General features: G+C 47.5%; 1 protein-coding gene across 1 annotated transcript in view; it reads left to right on the plus strand.

Annotated features, from left to right (window-relative positions):
* Positions 1-379: 379 nt before the first annotated feature.
* The window catches only part of grik4 (glutamate receptor, ionotropic, kainate 4), a 217,597-nt gene continuing 205,597 nt past the window's right edge, over positions 380-12,379 (plus strand). Inside the window, exon 1 of the mRNA XM_035534393.2 lies at positions 380-1,137. The gene's annotated coding sequence lies outside the window, so the exon portion shown is untranslated. The remainder of the gene's footprint in view (positions 1,138-12,379) is intronic.

Below are 12,379 nucleotides of genomic sequence, written 5' to 3' on the forward strand. Positions count from 1 at the left end.
GAGGATCAGTTTCATGCAGGTAGGGCGTGGGAGGAGCCGTTATCCTATTCATGTAATGTTCTCGTCTCATCCATATATTCAGATGCAATCATGAAATATTGAGCAGACAAAATGGTCTTGAAAAATTGCTCTTTATATGTGGAGACAGAGTCGTTTTCCTGATATCTGACTTCAAGTCGACTACACTTGAATGCTACAATACACAATTTTGGATCACCTTTATTGTAAATCCTATTTTAAGCACTGGTCCCAGGAGCCTTAATAACACCACGTGACGTCGTATGCAAAATTGTCATTCCTTTTTTACAAAATTAATGCAAATGCGCGCAGGTTTGACATGGAGCGTTTGTTTGGCGCTCTCACGGGGCGAATCGCAGGCGCGCTGTGAGTCATGAATCACTCGTATTTCTTCCAGGCTGCAGGCTGCACTGGCAGCGCTTACTCGCGCCGTTCTGGACTGTAGTGGCTCAACACCTGCGAGAGCGCGCGGTGGTCTCGCGCTGGGTGCTGCCTCTGCCCCACTCGGCGCTCGCGGTAGCCGGCTGCATTTCCTCTGGGCTAACATCACGCTGACTCGCCTCGCCACGCCACGACAGCAAACGTTGGTACTGGTCCACGTCTGGGAGAGCGGCGACTGGTGCTTTGCACTCCGAGCGGATGCGAAGCCGTTACGGTGCCGATGTTCAACTCGCAGGAAGAGAGGCTCGAAGCTGGGTTTCAAACCAGCCGTTGGGGAAAGTAAAGGAAGGAGAAAAACCAACCGATTTTGGACTTACTGTTACATACCCACCAACACAGAGAGGATAACTGGTGCGTTTAATGTTGGGATGCGTTTTTAATTGTTTTTTTAATCAGCGCACATTTGCCATGTTACGGATATACTGAGGGAGAAATCACAGTCGTACTGAAGTGACCTTTCCGAGTAGTTTCGGACTGGCCGTGGCCTGTCAGGCTTTGATTCTTGCTTTAATCCATCCAGCGCCCGCTCTCTTTGGGCAAGAAGAAACGTAGTAACCTGTCCGCATTTCCAAAACACCTCGGCTCAGCGTCGTGAGCTCAAAGAAGCTTCAGTCGAGAAGACATCGGGGAGAAACGGGCGCGCCGAGAAACGGGCAACCCCGCCGGATATCAGCGCAGGTAAGGCGCCCGGGCCCCGGGGCCGTGGGCGCGCATTCTGGACTCAGTTTGGTGACCCACGGCTCCCGTCCGACAGCGATCCATTTTACGCGCACCTCGCGTCTGTCTACCCGTTAACGATATTGTGTGAGGTCGTTACGCTATTGACCGGCAATCTCACGAGCACCACAACGCACGTGAAAGGTGCGAGACTCCGCGCGCCGTTTCCTCGCGACGGTCTCTGACGTGTCCTACACTAGTGCATGTAGTTGCAAAACTCAGTCCGCTTCCGCAGCGCCGCTCCGAGAGCTGCACACGATGTGTATCGCAGATAGAGCAGCTTTCCAATGAAAGATTAATCGAGGGTAGTTTCGATCATTTGAAAACAGACGTAACTGCATTTCCTTCACATTAACGATGTCGGCTTGCGTCGTGTTTCTTGGGCTTGATGTTCACGGTAGGCTGACAACTAATCAAAAAGGCCTTTTTTTTATCGAGAAACTTGATAGTAAACATAATTTCAGCAATAGTGAGTCGAATTCGCAGTCCTACCTGTGGGAACTGATCTCGTAAAATACTTGGATAACGCGGATGAAAACGAGGAAGGTTCGTGTGTGTATTCAATGCATTACCTTTGTGGTGCAACACGTAAGCCTTTACTGAACGACAGATTCTGGAGTCATGCTTTAGCGCTTAGAACGGCACAAAGAGTAGGCTGTGTAAACTTGCACAGATGTTTTTGGTGTTGCAGGTTATGTGGATGATGAGAAATATCTCGTCTTTATCCACCAAAATCCTGATGCTGTGTATGCGTGCTATTGTGGTGTGGATGGAGTTTGCTGATAAAATGGGTGTTGCCTTTGCACCCCCTGGTGGCTCGTGCTTGGTCGCTCCGCGTATCAGCCTATATACTTTATATTAATCATTTTCATCGTGCGCGCCAGCGCGCGCACACACACACACACACACACACACACATATACACACACACACACACAAACGTACGTCTTGAAAAGTGACATAAGCGCTTCTTTTTAGAATGAGAGATTTTTTGTCGCTACTGGAAGATCAAGACTGAGTCGCACCACGGGGCTTATCTCGCTCTTGCGGAGCTTATTACCACGTGCATGCAGAGCCAGGGACATTTATTCCTGGCTGCTGTCTGATAGTGTTGAAGGTTAATTATCATCAATCACACTGTCCTGCACGGTGTGAGGGAAAAAATACCCACTCTAACAAAGTTCCATCTGGACTGCACGCTCATCTGTCTCACTGTTTCTCTTACCCTGTCTAATGTATGTAATCCTGGGCCTTTGCACAGTGCGTATTTACACACTTAGTAGCCTGTTTGCAGAGACATTTTAACAACACCATCTTAATACGCACTGTATGTATATATGCATCTGCTCTTCCATGTGACATTTAGCAAAATATGTGCCTAAGGTGGCTTAACCGAAGGCTGATGTATTAAGCACTTAAGTCATGGGGTTTGTTATTTGTTTTGTGGGCTTCTAGAGTTTTACTGATCTTACCATATATATATATATATATAGTGTGAGTGTGTGTGTGTGTTGTGTGTGTGTGTGTGTTGTGTGTGTGTGTGTGTGTGTGTGTGTGTGTGTGTGTGTGTGTGTGTGTGTGTGTGTGTGTGTGTGTGTAGTCCAAAAGCCTAAAGCTATGCAGAACCCAAAGAAGCCAAGCTGGAGGAGTACACCAAAGTCCAAACAAATGTACCTCAGTGGTTGTGTAGGGTAGTGCATAGGGATATGATGTTACAGATGCCAGCTGGTGACAGAATACTGGTGTAAGATGCATTATCTCATCAAATGCTTGATCAATTGATGGATAGGCCATGGAGAAGCACAACTCCCCATTGTAGTGAAGGTTAACTAGACCGCGGTTGCTATCAGTCAGTATCTGAGAGATAGTGCTGTCTCCCCAGAATTGAAACAAGAGCATCATTCAACGGTTTGACCATCTCGGGCCACTGGTAGGACGTCTGCCAGTTTGTAGAACTCACATGGGGGCCCCGTCTCCTTGGAAACCCCCCTTTCGCTCTTTTTTTATAGTACTATTTTTTCTGCCAACCCTTGCACAAACACAGGATCACATACACATACAGAGCAAGTGTCCCAAATTAAACCAGCCTGAGCTGAACAGGCAAGCGGACTATTCTGAAATTCGATTTTTTTTTTTTTGTTGTCACTTTCATGTCTACATGTCAGTTGGTCCGGCTGTCAGAATGTCCTGCGAATGTTGATGATTGCTTGAAGTCATTCCAGTCCCAGTATGTGTTTAGGGTCTCCATGTCCCAGTGAACACAGCTGGGCTCCAGTCTGAAATTTTGTTTGAATTCCTCGGCGCAGTGGAGTGAGCGCACCGTCTGACTGCGCGCCCTCACCATGTCCTCGCAGCGCGTTATCGATTCTGCGCAGACGCTAATGTTGGACTGCGCATGTAAAAAACAACAACAAAAAAACCCAAACCCCTCTTCCATAGCTGCCAAGGGGCGCCGTGGCCGGTTCAGCATCTTTAACTGCTATCGCCGCAGATCAGCTCCGCTGAGGTGGACTCCCAAACACTCCTTTTTTTTGCACAGTTCCATCCCTGTCACGCTGTTCTTTTGGTGTTCTTATTCCGCAGGCGTGCCTCACTCACACAACCACGATGAAGTGCACAGCGACTTATTCTAATGCACTACTCTGTGGTTAGGGCGCGGGGTTTGGAAATGCTGTCGGAGCACAGAGGGGTTAGCTGCAAGCTATGCCAATAAGGGTGCACTCGTTTTCTAACCAAGCTTCGAGTTTAGCATTTAGCAGAGGGTTTTATTGGTGGCTCATCTGTCTGCTGGTGGCAGTTAAAAATATCGTTCGTATGTTGGCCTTAAAGTGTACAGCTTTCCAGGGGTTTTCAAGAAATTACAGGTCTCTCTGAATTGCTGTTTATTGATTTATTTTATCTTTACTTATCTTGTCATTGTCATTTCTTTATAGCCACCTCAGGTAAAGTGCTGCTATGAGTCAAAAGCTTCGTCATTCTCCTGAACATCAGAAATAAAGTCTTTTTTTTTAAATGAAGTTTAGTACAGGATGTCCGTGTACTAAAGGTTTTGTGGAGGCTGCCTCCACAAATTAACTATAAATAAACCATGATGGGACTGAGAACTATTCGGAGCTATTCGCATATGTTTCCAGATGGACAACTTGTTGTTCAAAGCCTGGAGGTCATCCACTGGTAGTATTACACAGAAACACACCATCACAACAGAAACATCAGAGGCGATAACAGATGCACACAGCTGTTTACCCCAGACTGCCTGAGCCCTGAGGACAAACCTATTCACAGCCTGATCTAGAAAAGATAGGCCCCGTAGGCGAGAGGTACTTATTGATTTCCGTGAATTCTGAAGTGCTGCGGCTTTGACTTTCACAATGCAAAATGACAGACAATGAAATATTAATTAAATGCATTCAAAACTGATATCTTGATATTTGGCAAGTTGCAGCACTGTTTTGGGGGCCTTGCCTGATAAACCCCAGAGCAAGATCCTAGCCATCCATCACACTAATGCACATTGAATGCTTTGAAACTCCCCAAATGGCATTTATTTAAAAAGCCATAATTTTAGTGTTGTCATAACAGTATCCTTTCACCATATTATTGTGCAGTATTTCTCCACAATCATTGCTTGGGGAATAATATGTCCTCCAGAGCACTAAATGGCAGAAAGATATTGAGTAATTTTGGGGAATACTGTCATAACACTTGGCTGTATAGGCGAGGCTCTGTTGTGGTCACCCTGTGTTTTATTTTCCATTCGTTGTTTCACTAGTTTCTCCATCTAGACGTGCCTGGAAATGAGCTTGGTATGAATCGGTTTCCCCGCGAATTCCTTCAGGCTTGTAAAGGTGGAGGTGTGGCTGGGAGTGTTTGGGGGTGGCCTGGACACCTGTGTAGGCACTGAACCTGCTACACGTACACTGTTAAGGGGGCTGCCTCCGCAAACACACCTGTCCTGCTCACAGGGACAAACCCACAGGAGCCAGATGGCCCACATTGATCAGGTAGAGTCTCCAGCACTGCTGGGATCTGTCACGTCCTTAACGGGGCACGAAAGACCGGTTTCTGGACGTTTGCTCCCATCCTGGCGTCCCTGGCAGGAGCCGCCGGCCCTTCCGGGACTAAAGCGTGAGACTTGGCAGTACTGAGCGCCTCCACTTCTCTCCACCTCATTATCACGTTCGGCGCCGAAGCTTTCTGATTGGCCAGCGTACGAACGCTACGTGGGTGATTGACGGGCCACTTGAACATGGGAGCGTTCCTGCCTCCTTTTTAATCCTGCCGAACCATGCTGCTGATAAGAGATTCTGAGATTAAGTTTGGAGCAGGCTGACCTTGCGAGGGATTGTAGTCCACAGGAGCAGCAGGCTTCGTGGGTTTGCTCCAGCATGGAGCCTCTCAGTACATCCTTTAGCGTGCATTTCACTCATTGTTACGAGGTGATGATCCCACAGCCTGCCCGTTTCCCACCGTACGGAGAGGCAATAAGATCAACTTTTGCTGTTTTAGGTCTTTACTAATGTCCCTGAAGTAAAGAATCACACTAAACGATGATGTATCGCTCAGGGCTCTTTTTTAGACCTCTGTGAATTTAAAATGTTGTCCATACAAGGGGTGAGGGATCTGTTTTTTTGCCGTGTAAGCCCCATAAAAGACACAGGCTTAAAATGCCTTTTTATGGGGCCGATACCTCGGGCCTCATAAGCAGGTGGACGTCAGCTGCGGAGATATTGTGCTGACGTAACCGTGTGCATTGGTGTGGCACTGGCCCCATGAACACACTGCAGCCTCAGACGGAAGCGGTTGGGCTTTGTCTGCTCCATCTGAGCTGCACTAGAGCCAGGGAGATGGGCATTCCCACTCGGAATAATGACACCACCACTCGAGAGAACGAGCAAGCTGTGGAGTGCTTCACCACAAGATGCGCCATTCCGGCGCGGCCCTGAATTTCTCTCCCCTGCCTAGAATGTATCAACGTGGTCGAGAGCGGGCGCGAGGGAGGCAGTGCGTTTAGCAGAACTACCACTTGTGATCACAGGCTTGTGAAAGTAACAGACAGCGCTTCAGAGCTCACCCGGCGGAGTGTGTAGCGCGAAGGGGGTAACAGCAGTCAGGACTGTGGTTTCCAGTGAGCACACACTGTTATACTGATAAATAGGGTCTGGATAAGAGCATCCGACAATTGCTGTGACTGTAAATGTCTAGAAGGTTCCAAGTCAGGATCTCCAAGCATGACAATATTTTAAGTCTTGCTGTGGATATTGAATGCTTCCACTGGTTTTATATTTTCATATATACATGCACAATAACATTTTACCAAGGTTTAAAGCTTGTGACCTTTTTTTTCCTAAGACTAATTCTAGTTTTATTAGTCTGGTATTAATAATGCTCATGGCTGTAAGTGTCGTTTTTTTCATGGTGGAGAACATTATGACGATATTATTCTGGCCCTGTGGGCACCGGGGCCTGACGGGGCCCTTCTGTGATCAGCCTGGACTAAGAGTGCAGAGGAACCAGCACTCTGCTCAGAGCTCGTGACTCGCCAGGTCTCACAGAGCAACAGGCGGGGCTCCCCCAGGTCTCACAGAGCAACAAGCTGGGCTCCCCCAGGTCCCCCATGCAACAGGCGGGGCTCCCCCAGGTCCCCCATGCAACAGGCGGGGCTCCCCCAGGTCTCACAGAGCAACAGGTGGGGCTCCCCCAGGTCCCCCATGCAACAGGCGGGCTCCCCCAGGTCCCACAGAGCAACAGGTTGGGAGGAGCGGGAGGTTGGGAGCACCAGCACAGTGAGCAGCCTGTCGGGAGCCAAGGCTCTTATTTAGTGCCCCTCATCCTCTTATCATGCAGCCCCTGAGCACACCTGTGGAGGTGTCACTCAGGCATCATTTATTAGGCCTGCCATGCTGACACAGCCACACAAGAAGGCCATTCCACTCGGCTGACGCGACCCAGGAAGACGTGAGTTGGGTGTACCCTCTTGGGATAATTGCACTGACCAATCAAGTGGCTGGGAGAGCAGTTCTACTACATGACAACTGGTCTGTTGACTGAGCAGTGAGGCGCAAGTAAGCCAATTGGAGGAGAGAATGGAGGCACGTCAGACTGGCTGATGTGTTCGCTGCCGTGGGTCATTGGTTTTTGGACGCACAATATATATTCCGAAATTATGCATTCCAAGCATTCCCTCTGACCAAGGCAGCGCCTGTCCCTGGATGCGTTTCTCCATCGAGCCGGAAACCACTCCCCTATCTCGTTTTCAAATACATGTCAATCATTTCCGTCTAGCATGTCAGATAACTGCAGGGGCGTGTCAATGTGGGATTTGCTCCTGTCATTCAAACCTTTTCGCAGCATTCATTGCGAATGGCACCAATCAGATTCCCTCCATCAGTTCTACTGAAGTTTATACTTCATCTAGATGTTCTTCTGGAACCCATGAAAGATGGACTCAAGACTAGCTTGGAATTAATGCTAAACTAACAGTGCGATGTCTTTAACCCTGGCATTAAACAGTACCTATTATATCCTTTGGAAAGGACTGTGTGTAAAAAGGCACTTTTTAAAAAAAACTGCCCTTAAATGTTTGCTACATCTTTATACATCTTTATTCTCAATTCTGCACCACTATGAAAGAGATGAATGATGTTCAGCCGGTAAATCCTGTGACGAATTTAACTGGATGGCTGAATTCAACAATTAGAAATTCATTAGTCATGGAATTTGTGCGCAAAAAAAGAGTGTCATCCAGTGAAGCCGCTGATCTTAGATCAGAACCATCACCCAGGCAGTTAGTCAAATGTACTGGTGTGCATAATTAGATGTACTCTAAATTGATCAGAGAGAATTTGTGCCTGTTCCTTTTAATACTTCTGAAAGTCAACATGTTTAAATTAATAGACATCTAAAACGTATTTACGTTTTGAACCCCCGTTTGTTTTTTGTGAGTTTGGTTTTATTTTCTCCATGAACGCCCAGTTTCGTTGCCCGTGCAAGGCTTGTGATGTCATGTGAAGAGTGAGTCATCGCTTCTATGCGTTTTGCTCGCGTGCTGTTGCTGATGTAAGCGCGGATCAGAGGAGACCACCCTGCCACTAAAACACTCAGTTAAAACATCGCCCGCTGAAATGCGGCTTTGGCTCAAGAAAATGAATGTTATTTGTTTTAATTGTGCTATAATAGGCTGGCAATTAACTTGTAAAAATGTGCATTTAAATGGCTATAAATTAGAAGGAGTTACCTGCAGCTAAATATATGCAAATTATGGCGGCAGAACCCTGGGCTTGGTGGGAGGGGTTACAGATATACTTCTGCGGTTTGAAATCTCTCGTGGAATCTGTCGAGGAGGCGTGTATTATTCTCCCCCCCACGCTGTGCCTCATGTGTCCTGATTATGCTAATGTTGTTTTCCCCTTATTCATCCATTTATTCGTACGGAGAACAGGGATGAGAAAATGTCGGGACCGATTGTCCTCGTTTTCATCATTCCCTTTTCTCTTCTCCATACAGTACTTTTGCGTTTGAGCCGTTGCACGAGGGTGCTGGTGCACCAGTGCAGAGTGCAAGCTCCTTATGTCCTAAACTGTGATCTGAACGGCCCTCGGGAAACACCCCTGTCAGACGCCATGTGTGGGTAAAAGGGAAGTTATTTCCACATCTTTCTGTGTCTGGTCTGGGAGCATGCACCGGCGCGCAGGCCGTTCCCCTAGACAAACAGGGAATAAGGAGATAAGTGGGTGAATCCCGGCAAGAAACCACTATCTCTCTCCTCACTTGGTGAACGCCTGCTCCAGCCACACCTCCCAGTTCCTTGCACCGAGCCCCTCGCGGGTTCTTCTCCCCCCCCAACCCCCTGCAGGTGCTCCTTCCGCACGCCATCATCTTACATAGTGAACACTTCAGTATCTGTGACATGGGGAGTCAGCTCAGAGCAAGGTTGGCGGTGAGTAATCTGAAATGATGTACCAGCTTTTGGAGGAGCTGTCCAAGGTGCTGAGCGTCTCTCCTGCACCCCTGGCCGAGGCTGCGTCTCTCCCTTTCCTTGATGTCGGTTTTACCGGGGCAAGTTCAGCTCAGGCGGTCTGGGCGAGCTGTAACTCGGAGCAGGGCCCAAACAGCAGTTGGGTGCGGGTGGGCAGCCCTGCCGCGTGGGTGGGCGCTGTGTCTGCGATCCGACCCTGGCCCAGTCTTCCCTGCATTCCTGGTGCCGTGGATGCAGGCACCTTCTGCTCAGTGTTACCAGAAGGGAAAGGAGTCAGCTTGGACCCCTGGGTCCCTCTCGCTCCCATAAGCATGTCATTGTTCTACTAATTAAGGTAACAAGCACTAAAGCAAGAGGCTGTATAGGAGTCGCACACGCAATTAAGCCTCAGTCTTGTGAAATGAGTTAATCGGTAGGAGGGCAGGAGCTGGGAGACAAGAACCTCGTGTGTGTTCTTCAGGATCCACCTGATCTGGGAGTGACGAGGAGAGCAGAGAGCCGGTCCTCAGACCTCCTGTCTGTCCAGCCTACCGCAGCTTCATGCTGACCCCTGACCCCTGCTGTCTGTTCAACCTACCCCGGCTTCGTGCTGACCCCTGACACCTTCATGTCTTCCAAACCCGCTCCTGGGGATCACCCGTCATGCGCTACTCAAGAGCTCGTATGCTAACTACGCGTGTATTTGTTTCAAGCCCCTACTCTTCTGTGTCATTGTGTTAATTAAGATGTTGTACTATCTCATTTATACATATTACAGTGAGGCAGGTGGATGGCGGGGTATGGCCTCATAAGCTTTCAGGAGGTCATGTTTGTGCATCTGCTAACTCATTTATTAATAGTAATAACTTGTCTGGCATCACAGGAAATGTTATTCTTACTGGGCACCAGTAAGCCAGGCCCAGTCCAGGTGCTGTCCGTGGTCCATGTTCTCACGATCTATGATCAATAGAAATGACTTTAATTTAATTTTGAGTGCCTCTCAATTTGTTAAGTCATCTGGATGGGATACAAGAACCTCCATTAGCGTTGTGTTAGTCCGTATGAATCACAGGGTCAGCGATTTTCTGCTCGGTCTCTCATTCTCTGTAGCCTGTCAAACTTGTTAACTGTGCAGTCACACGTCACATCAGTTTGTGCTTTGGACAATAAAATTCATATCTGGCACTCAGATCTCCCAGAACCCTCTGCCAGGCCCTGGAGACCAAGCATCTGTTTCCTGGTAGCAGCGCATGGATGTTTTGTCCAGGCTGCACTGAATCTGAGCTTTGGTTTGCCTTCCCAGAATATGCCTGTCCGATGGAGGAGCTCCGGCATAGAGATTCCTCTGGCAGTGGGTGTGAAACCACAGAAGCCATGCAGAGATCACGTAGAGGAGGGAGTAATCTGCCACTCACACACACACACACACACATTTATATTGTAGCTCTGTTTTTTAATGCGGGTTTATTACATGTGGGGTGTGGATGAAATTGGAGCAATAACAGAGGCTATGGGTCACGCCAGCCGTGGCAACGAGCCAAAACTATGTTGTCTAGGAATTTTATCTTCAGTTTCTCAAGCATTGCACTTAGGTCAGGTTCCATCTCACCCTCGGCTGACTACCACTCATAAAAGATGTTTGGGGAATGAGAAGGCTGGTGAGAAGCAGAGAGATGTCTTTCCCTCTCTGGTTGTGGCACAAGACGAGGACCTGAGCTTGGTCCTTCCAGTTTGGGCAGAAGTACCTGTGCTTGTTCTTACACGCTGTGGCTCAAGAGTTTGTTTTAAGTGTTTGATTTGGGTCATGTGTTTGTTTATTGTTGATGAATAACTAAAGAAAACAACCTGTTTAAATATGCTGTTCTTTTTGGCATTTGCATGAGAGCATGTGTGGTATGTGACTCAGAGGGAGACGATTGTTGCTGTTGAGTTAACAAGATTTCAAGAATGTGTTGCAATTAATAATATTTATTGTTCTGCTGTGGTAGGAATGCATGCATTTTTAAATTTATGTGTAGTAATTTTTCACTAGATAGATATAAATATGAAATATGTTTGTTAACTTCGAGCTTCTGTCTTGTTTCCATTACCAACCTTGGCAGAGATGTCAGGTCACAGTACTGGCCTGCTGCTAATCTAAACGTGCCCATATTTGGTTTTGCTCTTGTTATAAAGCGGGTCATTAATTTCACGGCGGTGCAGGGCCTGACACACCGCTCGCCCATGGGGGAACGTGGCCACGGCGTTCTGCTGTCATTTTTCTCCCTTCCGCCACAGTCTCTGTTCTCTGCTGTACAAACAGCCTGTTCACCGCCACGTGCCTTCCTTCCAGCCGAGAGCTCGTCATTCACATCGGGGTCAGGCGCGCTAAGTCCCCCACCCGAGGTGCAGCTCCCCTCCCATGTCAGATCCCATCAGTCACCTGCCGGACAGGTCTGTTACCCTACAATCAAACCCCAAAGGTTACACACACCCTGCCCGGCAGCAGATGGCCTCCAAACCAAGCCCTGGGTGGGGCAAGGTAGCAGGCTGCCAATCAGCCGTTCGCTACAGCAGGCACTCTGACATTTCCTCTGCGAAGACTCACTGGTCTGCTTACTGTCTCGTTGATTTTCCGTTCAGTGTCGGTGAAGAACTAAATTGTCCCATAATGGAGAAGGCGGGGAACTGGAGCTGCTTGTTCAGCTCTTTACTGACAACAACATACTTTTTTTTTTTTTTTTGGCACCTTAAAAAGGGAATCCCACCAAAATTGTATTGTGCTTGTTCAGTGTTATTTTACAAAATAAAATGTTCCACGAATATACTAAATTTATTGTTGCAAGTTAGCATTAAAAATTTCAACCTGCTGCCTGTATTTAAATGAACATATATAATGTATATTATATGAGCTTGTATGAAAGGTTTTTGTGCTAATGTCTGTTTCTTGGTTGAGTGTTTGAATTAGGAGGATGCTGTGGTTGAAGATGTGTTGTTTCAGAGCTTGTATCTCAGGCATGTACCTACACACCATCAGCGGAAAGCCTCCAGAAAGAATTTGGCTAAAAATGCAAGCATAGCACTAGAGAAATGTTCAAATATGTTTCTGTTTGTACTCATTTTTGGTGTGAGGATTATGAGAGCAATACATCCGTTTCAAAACGTTTGTTGCGGGAAGCGTGACAACATGGTTGTTAGCTTGTTGTTGTTGTTGTTGTTTACATTTTTGTTTGTTTGTTTTTCTTTTCTTTTTTGTCATTTTATATT

The sequence above is a fragment of the Electrophorus electricus genome, chromosome 17, assembly GCF_041902795.1.
Source record: "Electrophorus electricus isolate QZ-2024a chromosome 17, ASM4190279v1, whole genome shotgun sequence".
NCBI lineage: Eukaryota > Metazoa > Chordata > Actinopteri > Gymnotiformes > Gymnotidae > Electrophorus > Electrophorus electricus.